Source organism: Mirounga leonina, unplaced genomic scaffold (genome assembly GCF_011800145.1).
Source record: "Mirounga leonina isolate KUSES-001 unplaced genomic scaffold, KU_Mleo_1.0 Mir_82, whole genome shotgun sequence".
In the NCBI taxonomy this organism is placed as follows: Eukaryota; Metazoa; Chordata; class Mammalia; order Carnivora; family Phocidae; genus Mirounga; species Mirounga leonina.
Window position 1 is genome coordinate 12,485,614 of NW_023270825.1, and position 12,528 is coordinate 12,498,141.

A 12,528-nucleotide genomic window follows, 5' to 3' on the forward strand; every position below is an offset into this window, starting at 1 on the left:
CAAAGTAAAGTGGAAACCTAGAGAGCAGAGACACCTGCTAGCTAGGTACCTCTCACCTAGAGAGAGGGGCTCAAAATGTGGGGGTGTGCAATAGTACCAACATTCTAGAAAGATAGAGTCACCTCAGGGAAGAAAAACACCAGCTGGACCTGGAGAATGGCTGTCTTTTATGACATCAGTCTGGGCATTTGATCATGGGAACATACACCAGATCACAATGGGTGATGGAGGACTGAATGTGCAGGTGGGCAGTGTCGACAGCCAGGGTAGACAATTCTTTCAAGAAGCTTGGCTGTGAAGGGAGAGAGAAAGGGAAACTAAAGGGAGAAGTTAGACAGAAATATGGGATCAAGAAGAGAGTACTGTTCAGACTGGAGAGACTGATGAGAATGTCAGTAGACAAGAGGCTGACGATGTGAGCAAGAGAACACAGTGGCTGAAGGGGGCCTCCAGGGGAGGTGGGAGGGAGTCTGCAGCACACAGAGAACATCAGCCATGGGCAGGAGCACACCTCTTCCCTGGTATGGGAGGAGTGGAGAAGCAGAGTAGGAGACACACTGGGGCACGGCCAGGGAGGACTTTAAGAATTTCTTCAGCCCTAAATTTTGTTCAGTTTTATCAGTGGACAGGATGGATCCTCCATCATGATAATGACAGACAATGAAATGGAGGTTCAAACAGGGGTTGATGGAAGAGGAATAGTCAGGAGGAGACACCAATGACCAAATGGGACAGGGGAGGGTCTAGGAACACTTGGAAAGGTTTCCTGGCAGCCTTGGGAACCCAGGACTCTAATGGTCCAGATGATGTGGTGGACAATCCTCCTCCAGCAATCAGAGCCCCAGGAAGGAGCAGGGATGGGTGCACACAGAAGGATAAGCGGGCAACAGGGATGAGAGAGATGTGGGTTAGAACGAAAACCCAACCACCACAGTCAAGTGAAGCCAAGCCCTCAGTTAATAGCTGTCACTGGTTCAGGTGTTTAGCACAAGGGGCCAGGTCACGTCTGTGTATAGGCTAGAGTCCCTCTTCAACAAAGACAGTGTCTGGAGGCAGATGAAATAAAAATGGAAAGAGCAGGAATTTTAGAATCAGGCAGACATGGGGTTAAAACCGTCCCTACCATTTCCTTCTCTGAGCTCACATTTTTGGTCCACAAAATATGAAATATACATGCTTTGTGCATTGTACAAGGATTAAATGAGATGGTTAATGCAGAGCACCCCTGCTAGGCTATAGACTCCATCAGGTGCCTGTTTTGTTACTCAGGGCTCTGACTTCTGCCTTGAGCAGGTGCTTGGCACATGGCAGGCCCTCAACAAATCCATATTTCCTTCTTCATCTGTTAGGCAGTATACATCAAAGTACCTTCTCTGTCCCTGGAGTAAGCTCCCCCAGACAATTGGTATTCCCTTTTGTGGCCCATCCAACCTTAGTTACTTGCAATGATAAGAATGGAATGTTGATCTACACTTCCTTTCATTGAGCCAGTTGTTATTTAACTTAGTGCTTTCAGAAATCCACCATGGAGGTTGAACTCTAAGACCGCAGAGCTGCAGGACCACATGGCTGAGAAATCACTCACCAAATATGTGGCTTGATTTCTTTATTACACGCCTGTGGGCTCATAGGTGATCTTTGATGAGGTGGGGAGAAGGTTCCCTCTTCAACACATGCAAGGATGGACTCCAGGAGAATGGAAGGAGCAGGGACGTTTCCTTAATCAGCCACCCCGGACTCAAGATCATACTCTCTGGAGACAACCTCTGGAGGATGGAATTTACATTGCAGGTTGGGGAGGTTGTCAAAAGATCCAGAAGAAAACAAACAGAGCCAATGCCACCCTTGCTAGGAGGTGTGGGTGATAAGGGGACAGGCTGCCCAACCCAATGGATAGTCAGTCTGGCGAGCCCACAGGAGATAACCATGCCACCACCAGAGGTGTTTATCTGAAACATGGAGCCCAGAGCTGTCCCTGGATTTTGCTAAAGAAGAAATCCAAGAGTAAATCAGACATCCAATAAGAAGTAGAGCTCAGATGGGCTGAGAAACCGGCAGCCTGAGCAGGCACTAACCCCTCCAGATTCAGGTCCAAGGTGCACATCTGGGACGGTATGGCCCCACGACCATGACCTGTTCCCAATTTCCGCCCTCCCTTTCTTCCTTTTAGTAAGAGAACTCCTGCGTGTTAGTTGGGTGTATTTAGTTGGCCCAGCTACAGACTACATTTCCCAGACTCACCTGCAGCTCAGTTTCCCTGAGTTCTGGTCAATGAGCGATCTGAGCAGATGGGCCTGAGCAGCTTCTGAGTCACAGCATCAAGAAGGGGGCTGTTTGCCTGTAGGAGGAGCAGAAGGTGGACGTGTTTGAGCAGCTACAGCTATGCAGAAGAGGGGGATACCCTAGGCCCCTAGGGGGTGGGAAGGAACACAGTTCAAGGAACCTGGGTTCCTGAATGACCCTGTGGAGCAGAGTTGTTTCCCTGTCTTGCACCGACCATCTACCTCCTGGCCAGTGAGTGAAAGAGAAATACACTTCTATCCTTCTGGAGCCAATGTATTTTGGGGTCTTTTTGTTACAACTTAGCCTGTGCCCTAAGTCATACAGAATGTTTCCCACAGGTACAGATACTAGTAGTTTGAGTACTGATGGTGATATTTATCAAAACCTTACAGTGTACCAGGCACTGTTCTAGATACTCTGCATATGTTGTCTCATTTAATCCACACAATGCTCCCTAGATAAGGGCTGTTATCCCCATTTTACAGAAGGAGGCACTGGGAGATTCAGTTCTTTGTCTGAAGATGCACAGCTACTGAGTGGCCTAACCAGTGGTCAAACCAGTACTCTGGATGGAAATCCTACCCTTAGTCACTATGCTTTTCAAAGCAGAATGTTTTACAGTTCCATGCAGTGTAAAGGACACAGCTTACTCTTACTAACTTTTCTTCAAAATTACTGCAGGACCAAGGCAAGTCATTTGGTTTCTCTGCTGCCTGTTTTCTCCAAGAGAGCACAGGAAGGGGACCCAAACTATCGATCTCACAGAACTGCTAGAAGGAGAAAATGAATCCACTATGTTTAAGAAATGCTTTCAAAGCTATTAAGTGTGGCATACGTGAACTAGCGCCTTAACGCAGGCTGGGAAATACTTAAAATCAAAATAGGAAAATGCACTCAATTTTTTTAATGCAAATGTCATCTAGCAATTTGGCAGATCGCCTGGAAAGGCTGTGGAATCTGTTAAGGAGAGGGGTATGTCTGGTTTTGTGCATCTGTCACCCTCAACCGAAAAGGGGAGAGATTAATTGAAATTCATCGAAAGAGAGCACACCTGTGTGCCTGGCATGCACACGCGCACACGCACACACACCGGCTCACACACACACACTCAATAGAAGGCTCGATGGAAGAAAATCATTATCATCAAGACCAGGAGTAACAGCAAGTTGCAAAGCCCCTGGGAACTGGGCAGGTACAGAGGTTGCGGAGTGGGGTGGGGCAGGCAAAATGCTTGCGTGTGAGTGGGGACCGCCGTGTAAGCCTGGCGTCCAGGCCTTTCAGAGTCATACGTGAAATCTCCCCATTTTCCAAAGATGCTCAAATTAATAAATAAATAAAACACTTCAGGGGCCAGCAATTGATCTCTGGGATCTAGCCCTGCCGCCGGATGTCATATCTGGCTCCTTCAGATGCTTCATCATCATTTTGGACAAGCCACAGTTCAGCGTTCTCTCTGCTAACCCCACCCTGCCCTGCCCCTCACCTCAGGCCACCTTCCTCTTCCTTCTTCCTCATCTTCACTCCACCCGCTGGTAAAGCCAGCTTTCTCTTTGCTCCCTACTCTTAAACCTCTCCTTCCCTTCCTTTTGGCATGTACCCAGTGATCTTGAAGACACACAGTAGCTTCCCTCCTCTGCGTGCCAATCAATGCCAACCTCTCCTTTCTGCCAACGTAATCTCAACCTGCTACCCGCCCCCAACGCATGATAATTTTTGCACGCAGTCTCAGGAAGTAAGGCGGATTATAGTTAGCTCTCAACTGTCCGTAATGAAGGAGGTGGGCAGGGAGGCACAGATAACATGAGAGAAGAGACACCCCAAAGTCACAAGGCTTTGCCTTTAGCGTTTGGTGACACATGGGTCCCAAGCGAGTCACTGCATGTGCTAAGTTGGTGGTGGTCCCCCATGGAGACGGAGACAAGCCCACTCATGACCTGGAGAGAGCCTGGAATGGGATTCACAGTTCTCTGTCTCCAGGCAAGGTGGAGGTGATGATCTGGTTGCTGCCCCCCCTCCACCTTTCCCTCCTCAAAAGGCCCTCGGGTGCCCGAGAAACTTTGCAGGCCAACTGCCGGTGCCGGCCACAGCCCCCTCGGCCACCCCCACTGCGGCCCTCAGCTTCGTTGCCTCTTCCCAGGCAAGCTGGCGGCCCCAAGACCAACAGTTACACTGACAGGTTTCTGTTTTACTTTCTCTGCTCTCACAAGACCTCAGCATTCTGGGGGCAGTGGCGTGGACTGCAAGGCCCCTGCAGGAGTTGGGACAGAGTGGAGAAACGCCACCCACACCTGAGGTGTTGTCAGGTAGTCCCTGTCGGGAGCTGAGCCCTGACTTCCAGAGGCCCCCGTGGAGAAAGAGCTCCACGCTCCACGGCTGCAGGTGGGGTGGGCTGTGTGCTGTCCTGGGGCACGGGAGGGGCTGTGCCGTGTTCTGTGCCCTCCTGACTTACTGTTGGTTTGAGATGTTGGGACTAGGGCTAGAAACAGTTCCTCTCTTTGTTTCCATGGCTTCGCAGAATGTGTGCTTCCCCCCAAAAGGCATAAAGGTCCCTTTTCTTCGGCTCGCCTGCGCCACCGCCGCTGGGGCTGTTCGTGGGGCTCAGGTCTGCAAGCCCAGGCCAGCCTCAGCGCTGACTGTGGCAGCCCGCAGCCCGTTCTCACGTGGCCCATGCAATGGCAGGGCGGCCTCCTGTGGCCTCCTGGGCAGGCAGCCAGCTCCAGTTCTTAAAGCTGCAGAGTCTCCAGTGGCTGGGTGCCCGGTCCTTCCTGCAGGAGTCAGCCTGCCCTCCCTGGAAAGGGGGACACAGAATGCAAGGGATTTGGGGAAACATTGAAAAGTCCTGATGCCTGAGTGGCAGCCCCAGAAATTCTGATATAATTCATCCAGGAGTAGAGCTGGAGCACTGTCCGGGAGATTCTAATGTGCACTGAGTCTTGGGAATCACCCTAGTGCTTCTCAGACCTCAGCGTGCTCAGGAACCCCTTGCGGACCCTGTTAAAAGACAGGGTTTGATCCAGAAGGTACAGGGCCAAGGTTCTGCATTTCCAGCCAGCTCCCAGGAGATACAATGGTCTCTGTTCCACAGACCACCCTGAATAGCAGAAGTGATGGTTGTATCAGCATCCTGCCAGGCCCGTTTGGGGGCCTTGGGAAGTTTCTCTCTGGACCTCATCACCCACCCTGGTCAGCTGTTGTGAGGGTTAACTGAAGTAAGCAGCACCCAGCCCTCAGAAAGTGCTCAGTAGATGTTGGCTCCCTCAAGGGTAGAACAGGGCATGCTTCTTCTCCTGCTTCAAAGCCATCCGACTTCTCTTTTGCCCCAGGATGAAGCCTAAACGCCACCCGAGTTCCCTCACCAAATGGTCCGTGCCCACACCTGTGGCTTCACCTCCCACCTCCCATGAGTCTCTGCACCCCCACCTCAAAACACAAGTCACACACACGTAAGCCAACTGCTGGTCCTCCCTTTCATCTCTGGGCCCTCGTATTCCCCTCCTGGGCCTGGTTCACCCTTTCCATCCTCTGCTCCACTGGCTAAATTCTTCCCTTCCCCAGGGACTTGACACAGGTGGGAACTTCCTCCAGACAGCCTTTCCTGGCTCCCAAATACAGGAGAGGTGCCTCCTCTGGGTTCCCACAGCGCACCATGCTTCTTCTCCTGAAACCCTTACCTTTAGGCTTCGTCAGTGTCGATTTGCTTGTCTTTCTGCCTCTAGTGGATGGAAGCTCAGGGCAGTCTGAGCTCATGACTGTATTAAATAATATTGGAATCAATGAGTGAGAGAATAATAGAATGAATGGGTTGAACTAATTGAATGAATGAATGAATGAAAGTTCTCTTGTATTATAGAAGCAGAAACCCCATGTTGAGCAATCCCACCCAACCAGGGTGCCAGCTCTGACCAGCCAGACCCTCCCGTGTAGCTCTGCCGAGGTCCACAGTGACCACAGATACTCCTCCTTCACCGTCCCTCGCCCCGGCTTTGCCTGCAGAGCCCTGGTGTGGGAAGTTGCTCTGATTGACATCCTGTTTCTAGAGGATAAACTGAAGTAAAAGTAGTTGTTACATTGGTCTTAAGTCACAGAGGAGCCAAATCCCATGTATTATGTTAAACTTTATTAGACACTAGCCCAAAGATGGAAATAACCCAAGTGTCCATCAACAGATGAATGGATAAACAACACGTGGGAGAAAGACACACAATGGTCTAAAAAAGGATGAAAGTCTTTACGTGCCACAACACGGATGAACCTTGAAGACATCACGCTAAGTGGAAGAAGTCAGACACCAAAGGACAAGTATTATCTGATTCTACTTATATGAGGTGCTTAGAAGAGTCAAATTCGTAGAGTCAGAGAATAGATGAGTGCCTACCAGGGGCCGGAGGAGCAGAGAATGGGGAGTTACTGTTTAATGGGTACAGAGCGTCTGTTTGGGATGATGACAAAGTTCTGGAAATGGACAGTGCTGTAGGCTGCATGACACTGTGAATGTACTCAACACCACAGAATCGTACACTTAAACATGGTGAAAATGGTAAATTCTACGTGTCTGTATTTGACCAAACACACACAAAAGGCTTTATTAGAAACCTAAGCTACAGCAACACCCGAACTAACACGCATCCCTCAAGCGGTGACTATTTATAAAGAGGCAAAGCTTTAGGGCCTGGAACACACTCCGGCCTTTTCTTTCCATTCTTCTTTGAGGCTTTAAAGCTGAAATGGAGAGCCCCAGAAGGTCAGACTGCGGGGACTTCCAGAGGTGCGAGGAATGTCAAATATTTACAGTTGGTTTCTTCAGTGGGTGAGATCCGGCAAAACTGCTAGGGCAGGGAACCAGTATAATGTTCCGATAGTGTCAGAGCATGCTTTGGAGAAGAAACAGTGCTTGTGTCGAAAGAATTTAGGAGTATAATCAAGCTATTGTTGGCGATTGCTTGGCTAAAATGAGTCCCTCTCAAAAAAAAAAAAAAAAAAAAAAAATTAAACCCAGGTGACTATTGTATGCCAGGTAATTGAAACTATTCCAAAGTTAAGAAAAGGGAAGGCCATGGAAGGGATTGAGTGGGTGACAGAAATAGGAATTCGAGATGCTTTTCCCAGCCTGAATTAGATGCGAAGCTTCCAGAAGTGGCTGCTCCTGACAGTGGTGGGGCTGAGGGATCAGTCCTCAAAAGTGGATCTGGCCTCCGGTGAGAACTGAGGTTTCTGCCAACTGCTGAAGGGAGATCAAAGTCCATGTCTTGTCCTGGCACCACGGAGACCTCGAGGAGAAACAACACACCCTCCGTCCATAGCCAGCACCCCTTGGCCTCGTTTCGCTCGTTTTACATCAGCCCGGGAAATGTGGGGTAGGCAGGAAACATGCAAGTCCCCGTCTGCTGAGTCTGCAGGGGTAGCCGGGAAGGGCTTGGATGCTGGGTGCCGGCTCTCTCCCATCCAGGCCGGGTCTCCAGCTGCGAGTCTGCCTTCTCGGGCATCATACAACTTCCCCTTTCTGCAAATCGCACCTGTTACTCTGATCTTTAGTCTGCCCGAACTCCCGAAGGGAAAGCAGGGAGGGCGATCCCTGAGTATTACAATCTGCACCTTACACCTGGCAGAGGGGGCCCCCAGAGTATAGAGGAGCGGAGGTGCGAAGACCTCCAGGCGTCAGGGCCCCTGCAGGTCCAGGGAGGAACATAGGGCAGACTTCATCACTTTCTTCATCTGCAGATCTCAAATCAACCTGTACTTCCTCCAGAAGTGTCCCCGGCACCTTCTATTATAAGTTCTCATAACTGCCAGATTTTTCCTTCAATTCACTTTAGGGAACTAACTCTAAATTTATAAAATTATTTGATTGTCTGATTCTCCCACCAGACATTAGGCCGCATGAGAGTGGGAAGTGTGCCTGTTTGGTTAGCTGCCAGGTCCCCTGTTCCTAACAAAGTGACTGGCACATAGTAGGTGCTCCATCAGTTCTTGACTGAGTCAGTCGACCGGAGCCAGAGGAGAGTTCTGAAGGATTTCATTGGGGTCCTGAAGTTCAACTTGCTCCCGTGTTTATTGCACTTTATTCCAAAGTTATGTTCTAATAGCTACCATTTCCAACCATAGCAGTAATTACAGTAAGCGTCTATTGAGTTCTTACTATTTGCCACGTTCTATCTTGTTTAGGGGTTTGTCTCTTTTGATCCTGACAACTATGCTCTGGAGTGGACACTATAGTTATGCCCCTGTCAACGATGAGAACACCGAAGCTCCAAAGGGCTAAGTGTCTGGCCCACGGTCCTATGGACATCACGTGGCAGAGCAGGGATTTGACTATTGCTGGGTTTTGTCCTGTAAACTCCATGAAGGAACTGAGGCTCAGAGAGGTCAAACAACCTGCACAAGGTTACACAGCCAGGAAGCCACAGAGTCGGGTTTCCAACTGGACCCTGATTCCAAAAGACTACTCTGCAAAAGAACGTCATCCTGGCCTAGTAAAAAAAAGTCATTTTAGACAATGACCAGAGAAGTCCCAGGCAGTCCACCAGAGTGAATCAGAGCCAGGAATTCCAATTCCACTGAACAGGGGCCAGAAGTTCCTGCTGAAGGGACTGGCGTCCCGACTCCAGCTTGGGGCCCACGGCACATTCCTGTCTACCTCTGTTTCCAGGAATTACCTTACCTCTGAGTTTCCCCAGCCTGCTACCACTACCTCACTACCTTGGATTGAACGGTGTATGTAGGACCAAAGCCTGAGGCGGGGGAGGGTTTCCTGTGACCTCCCTGTAAATCTCCCTGCCTTCACAGGGCCCGGCTGGCCCACAGCCAGCCCCTCTCCTTTGCGGTGCCAGGGCCCCACGTGGCTAGGAATTCCTAAAAGGCTTAAGCAGTCCCGTCCCCCGTCTTAGGAACAGAGCAGCTCTTGAGTTGATTCCTGGCAGAGCAGGGGGAAATCGTGGCCCCTGTTGGAAAGGGGCCCACCCAACAGGAGGTTCCATAAGCACGGCTGACCTACAGCGCAAGGGACCGATGGTTTTTAGAGTTTTCGAAAGTACATTTCTCAGCCACAAACAATGCCATTGTCACAGCAGAACTTCCTGTTTTGCACAAATCGACCATATTAAACACAGAAAGAGGCAAGAGCCTGGCATTCATTGTGTCTGCTCAGTTGCTTGACTTCTGGGGGTGGTTTAGGGGCAGGCAAAGACACACAAAGGGCATGGGGCCACCAGGCTTCCTTTTCACTGCCTACTGTTCCTAATTCACAGTACGTTTCCCCGACTGGTTCTGGTGCTCTGGGCATTTCCACTCTTTCTCCAGCTGGCTTGCAGACCAATAGCCCCCAGGTGGTATTTTTGGTCACATCATCTATTTGCTTCTGACCCTCCAGTGCCCTTTCCAAAGACCACAGAGTAAAGTCTGAAGACTTAGCCAGGCATCTTAGCCCTCCTGTCGTGACCCTGATCACATCTACACAGACCCTGCTTCTGGGGCTGAAACCGGGGTGTGAAGTTTAAGAGGGCACCAAAGAACTCAGTAACCAAAAGTACTGATTTGAAAAAAAAAAAAATCAAAATTAATACAAAAAAATCCATGATGAGCAAAATACCAAAATTTCATATAAAGACAGGGTCGGCTCCTGCACTTGGATGACCCCTCACTGGCCTGTTCCCTGTCTTCCACCTGCCCTCTCCCTCCCCATGCTCCTGACCCCTTGCAGCCTGCTTTCGTTTTTCCTAGCACTTCTCACCATCTGATGCATCCTCCTGTTTATTTCTCTCCAGTTACTACACTAGAATCTAAGCTTTGTGAGAGCAGGGCCTGATGTCTGTTTGTTCATGGTTGAATCCCAGAGCTTGAAATGAGGCCCGGTGTGTGGCACAAACTCAATTAATATTTGTCAAATTAAATCTCTTCAATCTAACTCTTATGTGCAACCTCAACATATAAAGCAGATAAATGAAGGTTTTTAGTTAATATGAAACAATTTTCTACATCCAAATTTATGTAATTACTTAGAAAGACAGCCAAAGAAATATTTTGGTTCACTTGAACATTAAAATTTGAAAACCGATATTATGGGCACTTGTGGGCATCACCCCACAGCATCCTCATTTTACTTTATTATCATTCTTTTTTTTTTTTAAAGATTTTTAAAATTTATTTATCTGACAGAGAGAGACACAGTGAGAGAGGGAACACAAGCAGGGGGAGTGGGAGAGGGAGGAGCAGGCTTCCTGCGGAGCAGGGAGCCCGATGTGGGGCTCGATCCCAGGACCCTGGGATCATGACCTGAGCTGAAGGCAGACGCTTAACAACTGAGCCACCCAGGTGCCCCTGCATTTCTTTTTTTAAAAAAGATTTATTTATTTATTTTAGAGAGAGAGAGCATACGTGGGAGGGGCAGAGGAGAGAGAATCTCAAGTAGACTTCATGCTCAGTGTGGAGCCCAATGTGGGGCTCCATCTCATGACCCTGCAATCACAACCTGAGCCTAAACCAAGAGTCAGATGTTTAACTGACTGCATCACCCAGGTGCCCCTATTGCATTTTCTTTGTACAGTCTCAAGAGAATCTGATTCACCAAGATAAGCAGTTACAAAGTACAACTATTAAAAAAAAAACAACTCAAACTTTAAATGGGTGAATTGTACAGTATGTGAATTATAACTCCAAAAAAGCTGTTAAACAAAATAGTTCCTCTTGCAACTCTTCTCTAGATGAATGAAGATTTTCTTTTATGAAACAGAGATGGAAGGAGACACTTACTTCTTCAGTCTGGATGAAAATCTGTCAGCCTGAAACAAAACTCAATGCTCTCTACCATCTTGAAATTTAGCCCGCAACCCGTTCATAAGTGCGTTCTTCTTATTACAATTTTAAAATAGTTTGAAAAAGGGGTGCCTTGGTTGGCTCAGTCGGTGGAGCATGTGACTCTTGATCTCGGGGTCGTGAGTTCAAACCCCATGTTGAGTGTAGAGACTACTTAAAATAAATAGATAAATAAAATCTCTAAAACATCTTAATTTAAAAAAATAATCTAAAGTATATCTCAAAATAGGAATTTGAATATGGAATCATTACGCTGTACACCTAAAACTAATATGTTATGTGTCAGTAATATCTCAATTAAAAAAAAAACAGAGATTGGAATTCAAAAGTTTGAGGACCTTCCTGAAGCATCTTTGATGAATCAGTTTCATGGAATCCTGTTTGAAAATCGTGGTCTTCAGTAATTGGGCGCCCATCCTATGCTAGCTATCACTTCCTTGTACTTTTCTGTGTCTGTTTCCTGTGTACTCACTGCAAGTAAGCTCTCCGGGGCAGGAATGCCTAGCCTGAGTACTGTGCCTGGCACACAGCTCATGCTCAAGCTTTGTTTCTGTTTTGTTTTGTTTGGAATTAGATTGAACTTGACCCCTGTCTTGATTTGATCTGGTGAGTCCTCAGCATCTATCTGTTTTTGAGCTCTCTGGTAAAAAGGAAAAAGACATGCAATTTTCATGTCATAGAGTCGGAAACACCAATAATAACAATTAGCATGCGTCTAAACTCTGTTGAGTTTTACTTGGCTTTCCTCATTCAGCGATTACAACTCGGTGCAGTAAGTGCTATTACCCCCATTTTACTGAAGAAGAGACTAAGGCTGCCCAGTAACCAAGAAAAAATTGTTACTATGGTCACACAGCTGGAAAGCTGAGAGGGGGCACCCAAACCAGACAGGCTGGCTCCAGAGCCTGCGTGCGAATGGTAGGAAGCCACTGGATGGGCCAATTAGGTAGAGAGGGGAAAGAGAAATATGAGAAGAAAGGCCAGGACTGAGTCAGGTATAAAGAGAATGTACAAAGGGATGGCCCAAATCATAGGTGGAAAACCACGAGAGAGAAGCGTCACAGAATCCAAGAGAGAAGGGCTGGGTGTGTTGAGTGTGGAAAATAGTTGCTCAGACTTGGCATCATGGGAGCCCTTGGGAACCTTGACAAGAGCAGTCTCTGAAGCAGGGGTCTCAACAGCTGCTTTATTGACATTCATGGCCAAATAATTCTCTGCTGTGGGGGGCTGTCCTGTGCTCTGTAGATTGTTAAGCAGCATCCCTGGACTCCACCTGCTAGGGGCCAGTGGACCCCTCCCCTAAGTCGTGATGACCAAAAATGTTTCCAGACTTTGCCAAATGTCTCCTGAGGGACAAAAATGGGTCAGGTTGAGAACTACCGCTCTGTGGAGTGGTGGGAACAGAAGCTAGATTGGAGGGAGGGAGGAGAGAATGGG

The 12,528-nt window shown here is 48.4% G+C and overlaps 1 long non-coding RNA gene across 1 annotated transcript; it reads right to left on the bottom strand.

Moving 5' to 3' along the window:
• Positions 1 to 1,000: 1,000 nt before the first annotated feature.
• On the bottom strand, positions 1,001 to 4,966 carry LOC118002196. Its single transcript, XR_004676978.1, has 3 exons — positions 4,733 to 4,966; positions 2,242 to 2,338; positions 1,001 to 1,046 (listed from the first exon to the last, which is right to left on the bottom strand). It is a non-coding gene; the product is annotated as an uncharacterized LOC118002196 (long non-coding RNA).
• Between the last annotated feature and the right edge of the window lie 7,562 nt (positions 4,967 to 12,528).